General features: G+C 38.9%; 1 protein-coding gene and 1 pseudogene across 13 annotated transcripts in view; one reads left to right on the forward strand and one right to left on the reverse strand.

The window, feature by feature from the left end:
- Nucleotides 1-23,100, reverse strand: part of NLGN1 (neuroligin 1) — a 955,405-nt gene that overhangs the window by 238,754 nt on the left and 693,551 nt on the right. The window lies entirely within an intron of this gene.
- Nucleotides 11,037-16,099, forward strand: LOC113897312 (annotated as a pseudogene).

A 23,100-nucleotide genomic window follows, 5' to 3' on the forward strand; every position in this document is an offset into this window, starting at 1 on the left:
TTAGGAGAGCTGGTCGGGGTGGGGAGGGGAATAAGGATAAGACAAAAGTGACTTTCTTTTATAACCTCATCACATTAGCCATATTCTCTTCACTAAGATATTCACCAGGGACTGTGCTCACACACAGGGGTCATGCTGTGTTGTGCTGAGTCACTCAGTTGTGTCCGACTCTTCGAGACCCTACTGACTGTAGCTCAACCGGGCTCCCTTGTCCACGGGGATTTTCCAGGCAAGAATGCTGGAGTGGGTTGTCCTCATCCAGGGGATCTTCCCAACCCAGGGATCAAACCCCAGTCTCCGACATTGCAGGCAGATTGTCTGAGCCATCAGGAAATCCAGGGAGAGGGCATTATAAAAAAGCATGATTATGAGGACACGGGATCACTGCCCGTCATTGTAGAAGTAGTGTACCACATTACCCAGATGGAATTAAAATAATGTCTTAAAGTGTTTCTGCTTTCCACTTGATTTTTCTAGTAGTTACGTGTAGATCTAAGAGTTGGACCATAAAGAAGGCTGAGGGCCAAAGAACTGATGCCTTCAAATTTTGGTGCTGGAGAAGACTTGAGAGTCCCTTTGACTGCAAGGAGATCAAACCAGTCAATCCTAAAGGAAACCAGCCCTGAATATTCATTGGAAGGACTGATGCTAAAGCTGAGCTCCAGTACTTTGGCCACCTGATGTGAAGAGCTGACTCACTGGAAAACATTCTGATGCTGGGAAAGATTGAAGGCAAAAGGAGAAGGGGGGCAGCAGAGGATGAGATGGTTAGATAGCATCACTGGACTCAAGGGACATGAATTTGAGTAAACTCCAGGAGACGGTGAAGGAAGGGAAAACCTGGAGTCCTGCAGTCCATGGGGTCCCAAAGGGTGGGACACAACTTAGTGACCAAACACAACAACATAGCTTGTAAGTAACTGCATCAAGATTCAGACTCAAACTATGAATCTGGCACCACAGTTCATGTTCTTAATTACACACACTGTATGTGAAGGGCTTCCCAGGTGGCGCTAGTGGTAAAACCCGCCTGCCAATGCAAGGTATGTAAGAGACGGGGGTTTGATCCCTGAGTGAGGAAGATCCTCTGGAGGAGGGCATGGCAACCCACTCCAATATTCTTGCCTGGAGTATCCCATGAAGAGAGGAGCCTGGCAGGCTACAGTCCATAGGGTCTCAAAGAGTCAGACACAACTGAAGTGACTTAGCATGCACAGTATGCACACGTTTGTTAAATTAGGATGGTGGATTAATACTCAGAATTACTTTCCTTTTCTTCTTTCTAATCTCCCATGTCTCGAGTGTCTGTTCATCAATGAATTAATCCAAAATATTTTACACCTACTAAATTCCAGCACTATATTAAGAATAAAGTATTGTCTTAATGCCGCTTTCAATATCTTTTTCATAGACTCTTTCCTTGTTTGTTTCTTCTTTATCCCTAAAATGTCGTTATCGACACTTTATATTTGCTGTTACCTTTCCTCTCTTTTTATTATTAAAGATTTCGAATTATAAAAAAAGTTGAAAGACTAATAACTACTTATAAGCCCTTTTATTAAATTATCTATTAATATTTTTACCACATCCTCTGTCTTCATCTCTTTCTTCCTCTCTGTTTCCTTCTTTCTCTCCCTGTCTCTTTCTTACATACACACACATATGTGCTTGTGCACACACAAATCATCATTTTTATATGCTATTTGATAATAAATTTTAGTACTTTTAAAATATGCAAACCTCACAAGAACGTAATTTTATTTATTTTCCCATCCTTTGTGCAATTGTCATATATTTTACACTTACATATGGAATAAAACTATATTATTATTTTAAACAGACAGACATTTTAAAAAGAAATTTTAAAAAAGCTGATTGTCTCTTCTATGCTTCCTCCCACCAATGTATCACTCTCCAGAGACCTCTGTTCTTTCCTGTAGGTCAGAGTTCCCATTGGTGTCATTTCCTTTAGCACCATAACTTTTTTTTTTATCTTTTAGCATTTCTTGTAGTACAAGTCTGCCAATGAGGAATTCTATCAGTTGTCATTCATCCAAAAATACATTTATTTAATCCTTTGTTTCAGAGATATTTTCATTGGATATAAAATCCAGGGTTCAACTTTTCCTTCCTTTCAACATGTTTGAGATGCCATTCCAACCTCATTCATACCTGGCTATGGTTCATTATCATTTTTTTTCCATGTATGTAATGATATTTTATCTCCTTTGGCTGGTTTCAGGGTTTTCTCTTTGGCACTGAATTTTAGCAGTTTGACTAGGATCTATCTGAATGAGGTTCTCTTTCTATTTACTCTAATATTGATGAAAATTCTTTAATCCATAATGATATTTTAAAACAAATTTGGTAAGCATTCAACTATTATTTCTTCAAAAAATTTTCTCCATTTTTTCTTTCTAGTCTTTTTGGGACTCATATCACTTGTAACATAGATTACCTGACACTGTCTCTCAAAACATTGATATTCTTCACTTTTTTTTTTCAAATTTGCCCTGTTTTCTTTGGATCAGGTACTTTCTATTGGTCCATCCTCAAGGTCAGTAATCTTTTCTTTTGCATTCTACAGTTTCATTTTAAGCCCATGGTTGATTTTTAAAATTTAAGATATTCTAATTGTTAGCTCTAAAATTTTCATTTGGTGCACTTTTATAGTTTCTGCTTCTCTGCTGATATTTCTCCACATATTTATTTATTGTGAACACCCTTTCTTTTAAATCACTGAATATATTTATAATAATGGCTTTAAAGTCCTTTTCTACTAGTTCCAAAATATGAATCTCTCAAAGTCTGTTTCTGTTAACTGTCATTTTGTTAATTATGAGTCATACTTTTCTGATTCCTCACATGTCTAACATATTTTAAATATTTTATATTAAACATTAGAGATGATGTTGCTGGGAGTTTAAATTATATTTGTCAACATAAAATTTTTTGAACTTTGCTTTCTTTGATTCACAGTATTTATGTTTATGTATATAAATACATATATAGTAACACATATTTTAATTATTTTTATTTTTTATCCCTCTTTTTTTCTTGATTTGGATAACCAGTGGCTTGTTTAGTTTATTAATGTGTCAAAATGTCAACATGGGATGTGCCTACTATCTCTTCCTTTTTTCTGGTTTATACTTAATTAACTTCAGTCTCTTTTTTCATTATTTACTTCTTTGTAGTGCTTTTATTTTTATTTGCTGTGTTTCTGGATTGAGAAATTAACTCATTTATATTATTCTTTCATATTTCTTGATATAAATATTTAAGATTATAATATTTTCTGTTATCATCGATTTATTTGTATCACACAGATTTGAATATATGGAGTTTTATATTAATTTTTGGAAATTCTGAAATTAGGATTGGTATGTTCCTTTTTCCTCAGGATTTGGTTAATAGATAATTCTGATATTTCCAGGTTGAAAGTCTTTTGGGACTTCCCTGATGGCTCAGAGGTTAAAGCGTCTGCTTGCGATGCGGGAGACCCGGGTTCAATCCCTGGGTCGGGAAGATCCCCTGGAGAAGGAAATAGCAACCCACTCCAGTATTCTTGCCTGGAGAATCCCATGGATGGAGGAGCCTGGTGGGCTACAGTCCTCGGGTCGCAAAGAGTCGGACACGACTGAGCGACTTCACTTTCACTTTCACTTTGTTATGCATTGATACAAAAATGTTAGTATTATTAAAACTTTATAGCATACTAAGATCTTCTTTATAACTTAGTATAATGGTCAACTTTTATGAATGTTTCAAGAGTACCTGAGAAAAATGTATATTTTCTATTTTCATGATGTATATTTCAATATACATTTATAGTATCTACCTTAGGGGAGTTGGTGATGGACAAGGAGGCCTGGTGTGCTGCAATTCATGGGGTCGCAGAGTCAGACATGAAGCAACTGAACTGAACTGAACTGAACCTTACTAATTATGTTATTTAGTTCTTCTGCATCTACAGTAAATCCCCTGCATACATAGCTTCAAGTTGCAAACTTTCAAAGATGCAAACGTGTAGTCCACCAATATCAGGCATGAGTGAAATTGCAGCTCGCCCTCTATCTCCTATTGCTGGTGATCCTTCAACTCTACCATCTCCTACCTCCTCTCCCTCCTCCAATCAATAACTCTTCTTGCCTGTTCACTTGATGCCAGTACCTATATGCCAGCTGTTGTACTGTACCTTTTATGATACTATACCATAAGATTAAAGATATTTTATTTTTTGTGCTTGTTTTTGAATGTATTATTTGTGTGAAAACTATTATAAACCTATTAGAGTACAGTAATTCTAAACTTATCATACAGCTGACTGTGTTAATTGGGTACCAGGCTAACTTTGTTGGACTTATGAACAAATTGGACTATGAACATGCTCTCAGAATGGAACTCTTTCATATGTAGGGGACTTAACTGTATTTAATTTTCTCATATCTTAGAGTGAAATTGATATACAGTTCAACTTTGAACAACAGGAGGGTTAGGGGTGCCAACCCTTTGCAGAGTTGAAAATCTACTCTCTGTAGCCCTGGGTCCAGGGTACCTGAGTTTCTTCCATACTCATGGTTCCTCTGTATTCACAGACTCGATTGTGTAGTACTCTAGTGTTTACTATTGAAGAAAATCTAGCATACAAGTGGACTCATGCATTTCAAGGCCATGCTGTTCAAGGGACAACTGTATTGAAATTTTATTTTGCTATGCCATTTTAAAACTACAGCGTTATAAATCAAAAAGAAAGATCTATGCCTTTCAGAAGAACTTGCATGCTCATATGTTGAGAAATTTCACGGTGTGATCAACCTTATCTATCTCTTTAACTCACTGTGGGACATTTCCCTGAAATTCATACTTTAATATTAGGTGCCCTTGCCATACTTTTTCAGACCATCTTATTGGTATATTTTTTATTCTTGCCCCTTGGATCAACTTTATTTGTCCAGCAAACTCCCATTCATCTATCTAAGTTGCTTCTTATTCCTCCACTTTATCTTACTACAGCTTGATAGAGAGAAATTACTAAGAAACTGTTGGATGAGAGAATAAATGAATAAACAAATGAGATAGGTACCACTGCCAAGAAAAGACTCTGGATGTTATTTTTAGTATTTAATATAATGTAATACTTAGATGCAAACATAATAAATGCAATATTTATTATACATAATTATAATACTAAATCAGTGTTAAATTAGTAACCAAAGTATTTTGCTTACACAAATTTTAATAGAAAAAGCAGTTTTAAAGTAATAAATAACATATCAATAAATGACTATGTTTCCTTATCACAAAGACAATAATTTCAATAGTATTTATATTTTGGAGAAAAAAATCTAGATAGAAAAGATATCTATCTCCTCTGAACAATGAGACTATATTAATGAATGAAGCATAGAAGTTCTACTTCTAAAGGACTGTGATATAATATTCCCATTCATCCAATTATTGCTTTCCTCTCAAGGAACACTTTCAAATCATTGAATTCTTAGTTGATATTTAATCAGTTAGAATTTTTGGATACAAATTTTTTTTAAATATTGGCATTGCCATATTTGAATGATGGCAAGAGATAAGGCTATGGTTTTCCCGGTGGTAATGTATGGATGTGAGAGTTGGACTGTGAAGAAAGCTGAGCGCCAGAGAATTGATGCTTTTGAACTGTGGTGTTGGAGAAGACTCTTGAGAGTCCCTTGGACTGCAAGGAGATCCAACCAGTCCATCTTAAAGGAGATCAGTCCTGGGTGTTCATTGAAAGGACTGATGCTGAAGCTGAAACTCCAATACTTTGGCCACCTCATGCGAAGAGTTGATTCATTGGAAAAGACTCTGATGCTGAGAGGGGTTGGGGGCAGGAGGAGAAGGGGACGACAGAAGTTGAGATGGCTGGATGGCATCACCAACTCGATGCACATGAGTTTGAGTGAACTCTGGGAGTTGGTGATGGACAGGGAGGCCTGACGTGCTGCGATTTATGGAGTCACAAAGAGTTGGACACAACTGAGTGACAACTGAACTGAACTGAACTGGAGAGATACTCAAACTCTACCTGGCCCGAGGAAGCCATTTATAAAGTTTTGATAAAGAAAATAAATCAATTTTTATAAAAACAGAATGCCACCTATTGCAAATCAAATTACAGGTAGCTTTTCTACCATAAGTTTTGGTCTAATACTTTGTCCCTTGATAATTACAACAAAACAAGTTTTTGAAAAAAATTTCTGTGACTCCCATTGTCCTTCATTCCCAAATTTCAAAGCTTTCTAAAAAGTCATTTTTATTTTTCTAAAACTTTTAAACCATTCAACTTAAATCAATGGATTTGAGTCAAGTTAAAATGCCTAATAATAGTTTTAATATTATGACATATCTTACCGACTCTTTATCCTTCTGAAGAAAAAGGTTTCTTAGAGAAGAGCTACCCAAGTCCGAGGTCTGGGGTGGCAGCTGGGAGGAGCTACCCCATGCCTGAGGCCAGGGGCGGCGGCCGGGAGGACCAACCCCACGTCCAAGGAGCCGTGGCTGCGTGGGTGCAGAAGGGCCTAGAGGTGCTATCCCACGTTGAAGGTCAGGAAGGGTGGCGGTGAGGAGATACCCCTCATCCAAGGTAAGGAGCAGTGGCTGCACTTTGCTGGAGCAGCCGTGAAGAGATACCCCATGTCCAAGGTAAGAGAAACCCAAGTAAGATGGTAGGTGTTGGCAGAGGGCATCAGAGGGCAGACACACTGAAACCATACTCACAGAAAACTAGTCAATCTAATCACACTAGGACCACAGCCTTGTCTAACTCAATGAAACTAAGCCATGTCCGTGGGGCAACCCAAGACGGGTGGGTCATGGTGAAGAGATCTGACAGAATGTGGTCCACTGGAGAAGGGAATGGCAAACCACTTCAGTATTCTTGCCTTGAGAACCCTATGAACAGTATGAAAAGGCAAAATGATAGGATACTGAAAAAGGAACTCCCCAGGTCAGTAGGTGCCCAATATGCTACTAGAGATCAGTGGAGAAATAGCTCCAGAAAGAATGAAGGGATGGAACCAAAGCAAAAACAGTACCCAGCTGTGGATGTGACTGGTGATAGAAGCAAGGTCCGATGCTGTAAAGAGCAATATTGCATAGGAACCTGGAATGTCAGGTCCATGAATCAAGGCAAATTGGAAGTGGTCAAACAAGAGATGGCAAGAGTGAATGTCGACATTCTAGGAACCAGCGAACTGAAATGGACTGGAATGGGTGAATTTAACTCAGATGACCATTATATCTACTACTGCTGACAGGAATCCCTTAGAAGAAATGGAGTAGCCATCAAGATCAACAAAAGAGTCTGAAATGCAGTACTTGGATGCAATCTCAAAAACAACAGAATGATCTCTGTTCGTTTCCAAGGCAAACCATTCAGTATCACGGTAATTTAAATCTATGCCCCAATCAGTAACGCTGATGAAGCTGAAGTTGAACGGTTCTATGAAGACCTACAAGACCTTTTAGAACTAACACCCAAAAAAGATGTCCTTTTCATTATAGGGGACTGGAATGCAAAAGTAGGAAGTCAAGTAACACCTGGAGTAACAGGCAAATTTGGCCTTGGAATACGGAATGAAGCAGGACAAAGACTAATAGAGTTTTGCCAAGAAAATGCACTGGTCATAGCAAATACCCTCTTTCAACAACACAAGAGAAGACTCTACACAGGGACATCACCAGATGGTCAACACCAAAATCAGATTGATTATGTTCCTTGCAGCCAAAGATGGAGAAGCTCTATACAGTCAACAAAAACAAGACCGGGAGCTGACTGTGGCTCAGACCATGAACTCCTTATTACGAAATTCAGACTTAAATTGAAGAAGTAGGGAAAATCAATAGACCATTCAGGTATCACCTAAATCAAATCCCTTATGGTTATACAGTAGAAGTGAGAAATAGATTTAAGGGCCTAGATCTGATAGATAGAGTGACTGATGAACTATGGAATGAGGTTCGTGACATTGTACAGGAGACAGGGATCAAGACCATCTCCACGGAAAAGAAATGCAGAAAAGTAAAATGGCTGTCTGGGGAGGCCTTACAAATAGCTGTGAAAAGAAGAGAAGCAAAAAGCAAAGGAGAAAAGGAAAGATATAAACATCTGAATGCAGAGTTCCAAAGAATAGCAAGAAGAGATAAGAAAGCCTTCCTCAGTGATCAATGCAAAGAAATAGAGGAAAACAACAGAATGGGAAGGACTAGGGATCTCTTCAAGAAAATTAGAGATACCAAGGGAACATTTCATGCAAAGATAGGCTTGATAAGGACAGAAATGGTATGAACCTAACAGAAGCAGAAGATATTAAAAAGAGGTGGCAAGAATACACAGAAGAACTGTACAAAAAAGAGCTTCAAGACCCAGATAATCACGATGGTATGATCACTGACCTAGAGCCAGACATCCTGGAATGTGAAGTCAAGTGGGCCTTAGAAAGCATCACTACAAACAAAGCTAGTGGAGGTGATGGAATTCCAGTTGAGCTCTTTCAAATCCTGAAAGATGATGCTGTGAAAGTGCTACACTCAACATGCCAGCAAATTGGGAAAACTCAGAAGTGGCCACAGGACTGGAAAACGTCAGTTTTCATTCCAATCCCAAAGAAAGGCAATGCCAAAGAATGCTCAAACTACCACACAATTGCATTCATCTCACACGCTAGTAAAGTAATGCTCAAAATTCTCCAAACCAGGCTTCAGCAATATGTGAACCATGAACTTCCTGATGTTCAAGCTGGTTTTAGAAAAGGCAGAGGAACCAGAGATCAAATTGCCAACATCTGCTGGATCATGGAAAAAGCAAGAGAGTTCCAGAAAAACATCTAGTTCTGCTTTATTGACTATGCCAAAGCCTTTGACTGTGTGGATCACAAGAAACTGTGGAAAATTCTGAAAGAGATGGGAATACCAGACCACCTGATCTGTCTCTTGAGAAATCTGTATGCAGGTCAGGAAGCAACAGTTAGAAATGGACATGGAACAACAGACTGGTTCCAAATAGGAAAAGGAGTACCTCAAGCCTGTATATTGTCACCCTGTTTATTTAACTTATATGCAGAGTACATCATGAGAAACGCTGAACTGGAAGAAGCACAAGCTGGAATCAAGATTGCCGGGAGAAATACCAATAACCTCAGATATGCAGATGACACCACCCTTATGACAGAAAGTGAAGAGGAACTCAAAAGCCTCTTGATGAAAGTGAAAGTGGAGAGTGAAAAAGTTGGCTTAAAGCTCAACGTTCAGAAAACGAAGATCATGGCATCTGGTCCCATCACTTCATGGCAAATAGATGGGGAAACAGTGGAAACAGTGTCAGACTTTATTTTTGGGGCTCCAAAATCACTGCAGATGGTGACTGCAGCCATGAAATTAAAAGACGCTTACTCTTTGGAAGGAAAGTTATGACCAACCTAGATAGCATATTCAAAAGCAGAGACATTACTTTGCCAACAAAGGTCCGTCTAGTCAAGGCTATGGTTTTTCCTGTGGTCATGTATGGATGTGAGAGTTGGACTGTGAAGAAGGCTGAGCGCTGAAGAACTGATGCTTTTGAACTGTGGTGTTGGAGAAGACTCCTTGGACTGCAAGGAGATCCAACCAGTCCATTTTGAAGGAGTTCAGCCCTGGGATTTCTTTGGAGGGAATGATGCTAAAGCTGAAACTCCACTACTTTGGCCACCTCATGCGAAGAGTTGACTCATTGGAAAAGACTCTGATGCTGGGAGGGATTGGTGGCAGGAGAAGGGGACGACAGAGGATGAGATGGCTGGATGGCATCACTGACTCAATGTACATGAGTCTGAGTGATCTCCAGGAGTTTGTGATGGACAAGGAGGCCTGGCATGCTGTGATTCATAGGGTCGCAAAGAGTCGGGCATGACTGAGCGACTGAACTGAACTGAACTGATCGTTCTCCCCTCATATACACATACATAAAACCTCATGAATAAATTAAATAAAAACATTGAGCCAGTCTTATAGAATATCTAGACTTCCAATTATTTCCAAATAAAATTCAGAGAATTGACTTAAGTCAACAGATGGTTTGGGGCTTGTTTAAAGAAGAAATTATTTCACTCCATATGTAAGTTTGTGAGACATGCAATCAACTGCTGCACTTTTGCACATAATTTCTAGAATTTCATTTTAAGAAATGCATCCAGAGAATATTTAGTAGAGAACCAGTAACTTTAAAGTTTCTTTTCCTTTTACAGTAGTCAGGACCTCACTAGCTTGTCTTACTGGTCCTTAATAAATTGGCTTGAAGTTGCTGCTATTTTTATATGTTTTATCTCAAATCCATTTAATTAATTTTGTTGATTATTTTAAACAGTTTAATTAGCTATATTTGTACTTCTGAAATACTGAAGCTAAAAACAATAATGTATATATCCTTTTAAGAATAAAAGTAATCACTTATGCAAAGTTCTTCTGAGACAATTATTTCATAGGGGTTGACAATAATTCTTTGAGTGGCAACTAGGAAGGCTGATATGCTTTTATTCCTCCGGTTCTACTCTTCTTTATGGCTGAACCATCTATAGTGCATTTACCAATTCTACTGGCTTTCCTCTGAGTGTAATGACTTTCCTTGTACTCTGTTAAAAATATATCCCCACAAATCAAGAAGAAGCAGATTCAGACTAAGTGGCTGAGAAGATTTACATTCTATTGCTAACCCAGTTATTACTCTGCTGAAAACCCCATAGCATCAATATAATGAATCCCTCAACTTATGCAGCAAGCACAATTTTTCTTCCCAACCTCATTGGCTCCTAACTTTCTGCTTGACCTTTTACAATCTGTGTGTGGCAGAACTTCATTACAACCTTTTAATGATGCACAAATGGCACACAACACCAAGGTCACAGAAGATCCCAAGTGAAAACTTTTCAAACACCACTAGAATAGATATTGAGACTTCATTTAAGAGGCAGAATAACCTTATGGAGAAATCATACCTTAGGATTTAGTGTGTTCCCCAAGGGCTGGTAATGCAAAATATTGACAATGTGGTAAGTTGAATAACTAACTCTCAACAAACCTTTTTTTAAGAGGAAAAGAAACTGACTTATCAAGCTATAAATGGCTAAGAGATCCTAAACAGTTCTTTTGGTGTCCTATCTCAGTGCTGGGAGGATAATAGCTTTAGAATTCCAACCCAGACAGGTTTCATTATATAATTCACAACATTGATGTAAGCTCAAGAAGCCAACACTCTTATATATATATTTTTTCTTATCAGCTCGAGCCAGCAAAAAGCACCTCAAAATCCCATTGTAAAGTAAGTTAAGAATGTGAAAAGCACAAAATTACAGCATGGCTTTCCTCATGATTGATTGACTGAAAGTGGAGGAATCTTGAAGGTGTAGGAGTAAGCAAGTTGAATTGTAGGGCAGGATGGGATGTGGCAAGAAAGAGGAAGGGAGAATTTGATTCTGATCAGCAATCTCCTTCAAGAAAAATGAACATTTGCTTGGGGAGCGAGAGTAAAGGGAAAAAGCCTCAAGGAAATGTTTATTTCTACTTGTTACTGCTCAAGGAAAGTAGAGGAGAACACATGTTCTGATTCTTCTTTTTGTACTTTTGAATCATTTCCAGGGTTTGTTTCACATTTTCTCTTTTCCTGCCCTTCGTCTTTTTTTTCCTTTTTCTCTATTTTCACATCAGCTCAAAAAGTCCAATTTATCACATAGTTCAAGTTATGTGATCTGCTAACATATGAGATAAAATGGCTTGTTCAGGTTTAGCTGGAAAAGGGAAAACATTCCAATTCACTGCTCCCCCTACCATAGTCCCCCAACTCAAGTTTTTATTACAGAGTATATACTGAGTACCATGTGGAAAGAGAAATGAAAAATAAAAATGACTCTGAATTGAAGGCCTCTAGCCCAACATTGGTGGTACCATGATTACTACTTTCTATGTCCTTAGGAGAGCTAAGTAATTTTTTCTCCAACTCACACACTCATCAGCAGTTTTAAAGAGGACAAAGATGAGAATTCAGAAGTCACAGAAATCAGTTCTAAATCCATGAGGGCTTTGAGTCCTTAGACACAGTGTGTATAAGAATGTGAGTTATACTGTCATATACAGCCAGGTTCAAATCTCCAGCTTAGACGCTTTATAGCCATGCAAACTTAGCACAGTTACTTAACTCCTCTGTGCCTTAGTTTCTTCCTGTCAGTTAGGAATAACAACTAATTTGCATAGTTATTGAAAGAATTAGGAATAATAATCCATGTAGAGCTTACTGCACAGAGCTTGCCACTTCATGGACTCTCATGAAACAACTTGGGGTCATCATAAGTCAGAAGGCATATGACTTGATTCAAATATTGCCAGAAGTCATAGGTTTTAATTTTCACCAACTGTAGTCTCAAGATTGCAGCATGGCTGTTAGGTTAAAGAAAAAGTATGATTTTCCCAGGGTTTTTGCAGAAAAGTCTATCTGATTTGATATAGCACACTATTTAATAGGAAGTGAGTCAGACACAACTGAACAACTGAACTGAATTGAACTGAACATTGGGAATGGCTTCACAGGAGCTTCAGTGGTAAAGAATCTACCTTCCAAGCAGGAGATGCAGGCTTGACCCCTAGGTAGGAACGATCTCCTGGAGAAGGAAATGGCAACCCACTCCAGTATGCTTGTCTGGTAAATCCCATGGACAGAGGAGCCTGGCAGGCTACAGTCCATGGGGTCACAGAGTCTGACATGACACAGTGACTAAACAACAACAACAAAACTGGGAGTAGAGGCTGATGCATTTTATAATCTATCCACAGGTTTGATTACTAAACTTGCCCCACACTCCCCTAGAACACCTTCATTTATAGCAATTTTGCTCTTAAGCCATCCTGTCCCATTGGCACTGAAAATACTCTTATGTGGAATTCCAACATAGTATCTCTTCTATGCAAAGTTGCCTTTGAGTCCATGCTAACCCATGGCTTTATTTCATGGTCTAAGTCAATACTGGGCACAAAGAGATCCCTTTACTAGGTTAACTAGCAAGGCTACCCAGGAAGAAATACTAGATTGCACCATTTACCCTGCCAGGCTCTCTGCCACAGGCGTCAGGGCCCGAGCAGTATGATGGCTGGCAGCTTTGGTAGTGAGCACAGATGGAGAATAATTGAGGTGCCCCAGTTAGCACCAGGCACATTGTGGAAGCTCAGAAAAGTATTAAACAGCAATGGGAAACTGCTCATATTCTCTTTACATACAGCTGTTATACACATTTGTGAATATATTTGTAGATCAGATTACTCACATTTCATCCTCAAGCCTGCAGGGTTGAATGTGAGAGACCTGGCATTTGCTTTAAAAGTTCTCAATATCTTGCCCAAGGATATGCTGAACCTTTGGTACCAGAAATTATCTATAGACAAGGAAGTATTGACAAATTTAGTGCTTTAGATATTCCTGCGTAGAAATTTGCTGCTTAAAATTCTTCAAAAAATGGCATAGATTACTGTAAGGAATAAATTTTTTCCACAGTAATCATGCAATACACATATGTATTTCCAAACTATCCTCACACCTTCTGGCAGAAGTAGGTCAGTTAAAATTAGTGATGGGAGAATAATATTTTATTAATGTTTAAAATATGTATGTGCAAGACTATATGTGCAAGCCATATAGTCAAGTAGTTTTTGATTAGTATTCATCTACTTATTTAGGAATTCTTCAACAAATATTTATGAGTATTTACCTATTGTGTTTCAGGCAATTTCATGGGCTCTGGGAAATGGCATGAAAGAAGCAAGATGAAATACATAAATCTCTTTATTAGTGCTATAACATAGCACTCTTAATGCTCTTTTCCAAATTCTGTAAAAGTGAAATTCATCTGCAGTGGAATGGGAATGATGTCCAATTCATGTGCTTTTATCTAATTTAACTGAAATAGGTACTTTCCAGTATAAATGCTTTGCCTTGCCATAAAATTTCATTACAGAATGTGTCAAAACGATGTACAAGCAAATGGAGTTAAAGAAGTGAAGTTTTCATAATTCTAAAAAGTCAACTGTGAAAATAAAAACTGCCTCTCTGTCTAATTCCCCATGCACATCCTGCTTTTACATGAATAATGATATAAAAGATTCTGAGCTCATTCACCTGACAAAGGAGGCATAAAAAATACCGGTAAATATATTCTTATCTGCCTTGTTACCATTTGCCATCTGTATTGTTACTGAATTCTACAGTCACTTCACTACAGATGCAAAGAAATCTTAGCTACAACTCTCTTCCCTCAAAATCACAGTCAGTGTCATGGTATTGGATTAGTAACAGTTGAGAGAATGTGGCTTCCTTCGAACACCAGAACAGTGTCGGACCAAGTTCAAAAATCTGCGGAAGAGTTACCGAAAAGTGAGAAATGGCCATGTGCTAGCACCCTGTGCCTTCTTTGAGGACATGGGCACTTTGTTGAATCCTGCAGCACATGTTTCATCCACAGATAAACCAAGGGAGATCTGTCTCTCCCCAAACTGAAGAGAACTGGCATCAGTGCTGAAGAACAGATCAATTTGGTGGAGGAGGAAGAAGCTGCAGAGGAGTCTGATGGTGATGAAATGGGCGTTGAGTTTATCTGGAAGCCTGAGCTTCATGGTGGCCCTGTCATATTTCAAAACCTGAGTGGTGTGCATGGGGGCTACAAGGAAGCCAAGACTTTCCTTGACATCCTCCATAAGACTTGGTCTTATGAAGTGCTGCAAGCCTGTCATCGGAAGAGCAAGTGGTATGGGACCGTGGCTGAGCAGCTTCGAGAGTGTGGCTTCCTCCAAACTCCGGAACAGTGCCAGACCAAGTTCAAAAGCCTTCAGAAGAGTCACCTCAAAGTGAAAAATGGTCATGTGCTAGACTCCTGCAGATCCTACAAGGAGATGGATGCCCTGATTAACTCTCGGGCATCTGTTTCTCCCACCATTTCCCCAGAAGAAGCCCCATCGTCCTCAGTTCAAGAAAGAGACATCATGGAAATTGAACCTCAGGAATCTACAGGCTGGGAACCTGAGAAGGACTCCCAGGAGGCACTTGTTGAAGATTCTGGCAGTGAGAGAATGAGTGAGGAGGAAATCATACAAGAACCAGAATTCCAGGGACCTCCAGGTTTACTGCAAAACCCGAGTGATTTTGAAATTGAAAGTAGTATCAAAGAGGATACAACACAGGTAATCTGTAAGGACATGGAGCAGCATACGGCATTCGTAGAAAAGTCTAAAAGGGTCGTTTTCCAGAATGTTGATCCAGGTAAATATCATAAAAGGGATTACATCTCAGGAAGACAGTGGGAAAACCTTCATGGAATTGGACAGGGAAAACTGGTGCATCAGCCTCGAGATTTGGGGAAAGCCATAGTGCATCAGAGGCCTTTTGTGGGGAAGAGGCCCTTCCGGCTCCTCAGATATGGAGAAAGCTTTAGAAAGAGTGAGCGTCTCATGTGCCGCATGACCCACCAGAAGGAAAACCCTTCTAAGTGCAGTGTCTGTGGGAAGTGCTTCGGTAGAAGCAGGAGTCTAGTCCAACACCAAAGAATCCACACTGGGGAAAAGCCTTTTAAATGTCTCAACTGCGGGAAAAGCTTTACGACTCCTCCAACTTTGGTGCCCGCCAGACAATTCATACAGGAGAGAAAAACTACACATGTGGAGAGTGTGGGAAATGCTGCAGCCAGAGCTCCAGTCTCATTATACACCAGAGAACCCACACTGGACAGAAGCCCTACCAGTGCGGTGAGTGCGGGAGGAGCTTCACCAACAGTTCGCACTTCAGCGCCCACCAGAGAGGCCACACTGGCAAGAATCCCTACAAGTGTGTGGACTGTGAGAAAAGTTTCAATAACTGTAGGAGATTTCGCGAGGACCGGCGAGTACACACCGGGGAGAAGCCCTACAGGTGCAGCCAGTGTGGCAGACATTTCAGCAAGAGTTTTGTGCTCATTAAACTTCGGGAGGTTCACGTCAGAGAAAAGCTGCTGCCACCCCTGCCAGTATTCTGCTCCCCGGAGAACGCCCTCAAGGGGAAGAAACTGATGACTTCAGGTAGACTTTATAATGATGAGCTCTTCTCTTCCTAACTGTCCACTTAGCCATTTTACCCTGATCTCACTCTCGGAAGCAATCTTTTCTTAGCTATAAAGTGTCATTTCCAAGATAAGCTTGAGAATATAAATAAGCTAAAGGCTTGGCTTCTGTTCTCACCTCTGCCTCTTTCTTGATTAGTCTGTTCTTCTCCTTCTAATACTAATCCAATACTCGCAACCAATACTAATCCAAATATTTTACTTTTTCTTCTATTTTTGACTTCACAAGGACTTCTTTTCATCATCTAAGACTATCTCCTTTCTATTGTAAAAGAGGTAAGAGGTTTTAGCAAATTAAAGGAAATAATTTACCACCACCACCCCCAGAGGATCTAATTTTATAACTATATCCAGCAAATGTAATAATAATAATTCCCTTGACTGAAGATGACTCATCTCTATATTAGAAGGTCATTTTTTTTTTTTTGGATTGAGGCTTGCAACAGATTTAGATGGACAGTTGAAGGGAACAAAAAACGGATCCCCACTTAGCCAGTTAAATGACCAGAAACAACTCTGGAGAATCAACAGATGACAGATGTGGCAACCAGACTGCCCTCCCATGGACATCCAAACCAAGACCATTGCAGGATCAAGGTTACTTTGAGCCAGAGCTGGCTATCAGTGGTAATAATAATATATAAGGAGGTATATATATATATTATTATATAACAAAAATATTTAAGGATTAGAAAACTACATGGAGGGGCATTCCTCAAATCCAGTTGCCAAGCAACTAAATTTTATGTCCTGTGTCTTGGTGAAAGATTTTGTGTGTGTATATATATATATATATATATATAATTATATGTTCAACTTTCTGCCTGGCTATCACCAGACCTACAGCTGGACTCTTAGTATGAGATGTTCAGAGTCCCTGCAAATTAAGGTTCATCAGCATCTTACACATGCTGGCTTCTTTTTCTGCTAAGCACTGCAGCATTAACACATGTTTAATTACTAGGAAGTTTCCCTTCCCCCCACAAAAACAGTGCCCTTACACATCAATGCCTCTAAATTTTGTTGTGATAAAAAACACCTAAGTTATGACTTACTTCTCTTCTCCTCTAATTACAATTTAAGGCCAATTTAAAACCAATTAAGTTCTTGTTATTTTTTCCCCAGTCTGCCATTAATAGGCCCTAAATCACAAGAATATAAGAGGCTGTGTAACATCAATCTACAGTCACAATACTTTCAGTAGAGTTGTCATGAAATTACAGAAGGATAACAAAATGATTAGATGTAATTAGGCAGGAGGAAAATAGGACTCAACTCAAACTGTCAATCAGCAAATAATTAATCTTAATGTAGAAAAATGAAAAATATATATATACATGGCTTAAAAGTCATATTATAAATACTGCATCCCCAAGAAAATGAAAGCAACCAAAGATAAATTAGAAGTCCCCTATTATTAATTTGATGAAGTTCATGTTTACCATAATAAATGACAAGGTTTCTCAATTTATTAAAATGCCTGAAAGGAGAATGGTTTTCTTAAGTCTAAAATATAGCACTTGAGCTTATTAGCAAATGACATACAGGAATTTAATGTTTTATTAAATGGTTCCTTACAGAAAAATAGAAACAGAAATGGCCATTTGTCTTCGAGGAGTAACCATAAAAATCCCATTATATATACTAGTCTCAGAGAACTTCTATGGTGAGAACTTTGAATTCCCCTTTGTATTGAAAGTAAAACCTGCTCCAATGAAAGATTTATGGTTTACTTATCTTTTAAGAAAATTATAATGCTGAATTAGTAGGAAAAAGCTGAAGTAGACTGTTTAAATGACATATGAATGATAATTCTGTATTACATATAATTCAATAAAAGGAAAAAAATATTCTCAGACGGGAAAGATTAAAAAAGATCTTCCAGTCTATCTTTGTTCCCATCCATATGACTTGCTTTCAGAACCTCCAAAACCTGAATCTATAAAAGAGAGCAAGAAAAACTATTCTGCTCTTAGTAAGAAAATATATTTGAAAGAGAATGTAGCATGAAGAGGGGAAAGAGCAGACATAAGGAACCACCCAATACACTTATTACATCAGTGTAAATTATCTAAATGTATTTCTGGGAAAATAGGCTGTAAGTTATCATGGTTAAGAGCCTGATTTCTAGGGATAGGTCTTTGCTCAGGTTTCCTTGGGCAAATTATTTAACCTTGTTAAGCTTTAAATTCTGCATCTTTAAAGAAGGGATAATCATAGAGTCTTTCTCATAGAGTGTGAGGGTGTACAGTTTAAGCATCTGCATCACTGGTTTACTTAGAATGATTTCAAACTAATAAAAGTCCAGTAAAAGCAACTGGAAAAAGTACTATAAATATGAAGTCAAAACTATATAGCCAGTGTCAAAAGCTGCATTTATAATTAGTATGGCAATTAGTGAAATAGTGTTTGTAAGCCCACTAAGGGCATAAATTTTAAAAATTAAAACAATAATTTTGCTTCACAGTTTGCAAAATTCTTTCATCACCATATTTAATCATCATAATGACCCTGAAACTGAGTGGAACGAGGAACTCCAATCCGGTTTTTGATGAGCAGACTGAGACTCAGGAATAGTGAGAAATTTGTCCCTCCCTGCATGATATTAAGTCTTGAAGGCAGGAGACACACCTAAGCTTTTTTTTTTTTTTGGCTTTTAATGTTGATTTCAAGGTACTTTCTTCCACATTACACTATCCCCCTAAAAATAATATTGCTCTGACAGAATGCTATAACTCTAAAAATTCTTACACGCGTGCTTTGGGAATAGGATAAGAGTAGGCATGGAGTATTCTTTTTTTTTTTTGCTTTGGCTCCATGGTGATAGAAGCAAGGTCTGATGCTGTAAAGAGCAATATTGCATAGGAACCTGGAATGTCAGGTCCATGAATCAAGGCAAATTGGAAGTGGTCAAACAAGAGATGGCAAGAGTGAATGTCGATATTCTAGGAATCAGCTAACTGAAATGGTATGGAATGGGTGAATTTAACTCAGATGACCATTATATCTACTAATGCAAGTAGGAATCCCTCAGAAGAAATGGAGCGGCCATCATGGTCAACAAAAGAGTCCAAAATGCAGTACTTGGATGCAATCTCAAAAATGACAGAATGATCTCTGTTCGTTTCCAAGGCAAACCATTCAATATCACAGTAATCCAAGTCTATGCCCCAACCAGTAACACTGAAGAAGCTGAAGTTGAACACTTCTATGAAGACCTATAAGACCTTTTAGAACTAACACCCAAAAAAGATGTCCTTTTCATTATAGGGGACCGGAAGGCAAAAGTAGGAAGTCAAAAAACACCTGGAGTAACAGGCATATTTGGCCTTGGAATACGGAATGAAGCAGGACAAAGACTAATAGAGTTTTGCCAAGAAAATTCACTGGTCATAACAAACACCCTCTTCCAACAACACAAGAGAAGACTCTACACATGGACATCACCAGATGGTCAACACCGAAATCAGATTGATTATATTCTTTGCAGCCAAAGATGGAGAAGCTCTATACAGTCAGCAAAAACAAGACTAAGAGCTGACTGTGGCTCAGACCATGAACTCCTTATGTCAAATTCAGACTTAAATTGAAGAAAGTAGGGAAAATCACTAGACCATTCAGGTATGGTATCGTAATCAAATCTGATTATGGTATCATAATCAAATCCCTTATGATTATACAGTGGAAGTGAGAAATAGATTTAAGGGCCTAGATCTGATAGATAGAGTGACTGATGAACTATGGAATGAGGTTCGTGACATTGTACAGGAGACAGGGATCAAGACCATCCCCATGGAAAAGAAATGCAGAAAAGTAAAATGGCTGTCTGGGGAGGCCTTACAAATAGCTGTGAAAAGAAGAGAAGTGAAAAGCAAAGGAGAAAAGGAAAGATATAAACATCTGAATGCAGAGTTCCAAAGAATAGCAAGAAGAGATAAGAAAGCCTTCTTCAGCGATCAATGCAAAGAAATAGAGGAAAACAACAGAATGGGAAGGACGAGGGATCTCTTCAAGAAAATCAGAGATACCAAAGGAACATTTCATGCAAAGATGGGCTCGATAAAGGACAGAAATGGTATGGACCTAACAGAAGCAGAAGATATTAAGAAGAGGTGGCAAGAATACACAGAAGAACTGTACAAAAAAGATCTTCATGACCAAGATAATCATGATGGTGTGATCACTGACCTAGAGCCAGACATCCTGGAATGTGAAGTCAAGTGGGCCTTAGAAAGCATCACTATGAACAAAGCTAGTGGAGGTGATAGAATTCCAGTTGAGCTATTCCAAATCCTGAAAGATGATGCTGTGAAAGTGCTGCACTCAATATGCCAGCAGTGGCCACAGGACTGGAAAAGGTCAGTTTTCATTCCAATCCCAAAGAAAGGCAATGCCAAAGAATGCTCAAACTACCGCACAATTGCATTCATCTCACACGCTAGTAAAGTAATGCTCAAAATTCTCCAAACCAGGCTTCAGCAATATGTGAACCGTGAACTTCCAGATATTCAAGCTGAATTTAGAAAAGGCAGAGGAACCAGAGATCAAATTGCCAACATCTGCTGGATCATGGAAAAAGCAAGAGAGTTCCAGAAAAACATCTAGTTCTGCTTTATTGACTATGCCAAAGCCTTTGACTGTGTGGATCACAAGAAACTGTGGAAAATTCTGAAAGAGATGGGAATACCAGACCACCTGATCTGCCTCTTGAGAAATCTGTATGCAGGTCAGGAAGCAACAGTTAGAAATGGACATGGAACAACAGACTGGTTCTAAATAGGAAAAGGAGTACCTCAAAGCTGTATATTGTCACCCTGTTTATTTAACTTATATGCAGAGTACATCATGAGAAACGCTGGACTGGAAGAAGCACAAGCTGGAATCAAGATTGCCGGGAGAAATATCAATAACCTCAGATATGCAGATGACACCACCCTTATGGCAGAAAGTGAAGAGGAACTCAAAAGCCTCTTGACGAAAGTGAAAGTGGAGAGTGAAAAAGTTGGCTTAAAGCTCAACATTCAGAAAATGAAGATGGTGGCATCCGGTCCCACCACTTCATGGGAAATAGATGGGCAAACAGTGGAAACAGTGTCAGACTTTATTTTTTGGGCTCCAAAATCACTACAGATGGTGACTGCAGCCATGAAATTAAAAGATGCTTACTCCTTGGAAGGAAAGTTATGACCAACCTAGATAGCAGATTCCAAAGCAAAGACATTACTTTGCCAACAAAGGTCCGTCTAGTCAAGGCTATGGTTTTTCCTGTGGTCATGTATGGATGTGAGAGTTGGACTGTGAAGAAGGCTGAGCGCCGAAGAATTGATGCCTTTGAACTGTGGTGTTGGAGAAGACTCTTGAGAGTCCCTTGGACTGCAAGGAGATCCAACCAGTCAATTCTGAAGGAGATCAGCCCTGGGATTTCTTTGGAAGGCATGATGCTAAAGCTGAAACTCCAGTACTTTGGCCACGTCATGCGAAGAGTTGACTCATTGGAAAAGACTCTGATGCTGGAGGGATTGGGGGCAATAGAAGAAGGGAACAACAGAGGATGAGATGGCTGGATGGCATCACTGACTCGAAGGACTTTAGTCTGAGTGAACTCTAGGAGTTTGTGATGGACAGGGAGGCCTGGCGTGCTGCGATTCATAGGGTTGCAAAGAGTCAGACACGACTGACCTACTGATCTGATCTGATCTGATCTGAGGCATGGAGTACAAATAACCTCATTCTGTAATGTTTCTCCCTGGATAAGGTAGTGATTAGCTAGCTATAAAACATTATTGTGACATCTGTTTTGTTAGAAGCATTTTTGATAGAGTATTGCTGCTATTTTCACAAAGCAGTTCGTACTGTAATGTAATAATCTCTGGTGATTAAGCCAAATTGGGAATCCTCTAGAAGTCTATTGGTTGTGAATTTTGTTGTCAGATTTGCAGTACTGAAAATCTCACAGATATCAGTCATTAGTGTCCTTGACACAGATGCTTAAACTGTACACCCTCTACTAGAAGCACCTAATTATCTCAGCATTCTCTTATTAATGACTAGTAACATGAGAGTTTAAATAAATGATATAGTAAAATATTAGCCTCAAGGTCCACCATAACATAAATTTGGTTGGTTCCATTTGATTTTTATTACCATATTAAAAAAATCTGTATAACACCCTATTTAATGCATTAAATTATATGCTATAATAAGAAATATGGCTATTCACTTCAAGTAAAAAATGAACAGGTTCCAGTGAACTTTGCATCATGGGTTTTTTAGTATTGATATTTATTACAAATTATGTATTCTCAAGCATGAAAAGTAGAAGTTAGTCATTCAGTTATGTTTGACTCTTTTGCAACCCCATGGACTGTACCCTACCAGGCTCCTCTGTCCATGGGATTTCCCAAGCAGGAATACTGAAGTGAAAAGGAATACCACTCCCTTCTCCAGGGGATCTTCCCAACCCAGGATCGAACCCAGGTCTCCTGCATTGCAGGCACATTTTTTACCATCTGAACCACCAAGGAAGTCCACTCTCAAGTATGAACCTGTTAAGTTGCTTAGTCGTGTCTGACTCTTTGCAACCCCCATAGGCTGTAGCCTGCCTGTAACTCTGTCCATGGGATTTTCCAGGCAAAGATACTGGAGTGGGTGGCCATTTCCTTCTACAAAGGATCTTTCCAGCCCAGGGACTGAACCCGCATCTCTTACATCCCCTGCATTGCAGGTGGGTTCTTTATTACTAGTGCCATCTGGGAAGTCCTGTTCTCAAGTATATTCCTTGCTTAATTAAAAAAAAAAAAAAATCATCAATTTTCTTGTTAACTCTGAGGTCTCCAGAGAAAATAATTTATATACTTATGAAGGAAAAGGAAAAGTAGAACATGCTATCAAAAGAGGCCAGGATTGTCTCAGTCTCTCTTACACATCGATTACAGCCTCATGCACTGAGTATTTTTCTCCTATA

This window comes from Bos indicus x Bos taurus, chromosome 1 (genome assembly GCF_003369695.1).
Source record: "Bos indicus x Bos taurus breed Angus x Brahman F1 hybrid chromosome 1, Bos_hybrid_MaternalHap_v2.0, whole genome shotgun sequence".
Taxonomy (NCBI): domain Eukaryota; kingdom Metazoa; phylum Chordata; class Mammalia; order Artiodactyla; family Bovidae; genus Bos; species Bos indicus x Bos taurus.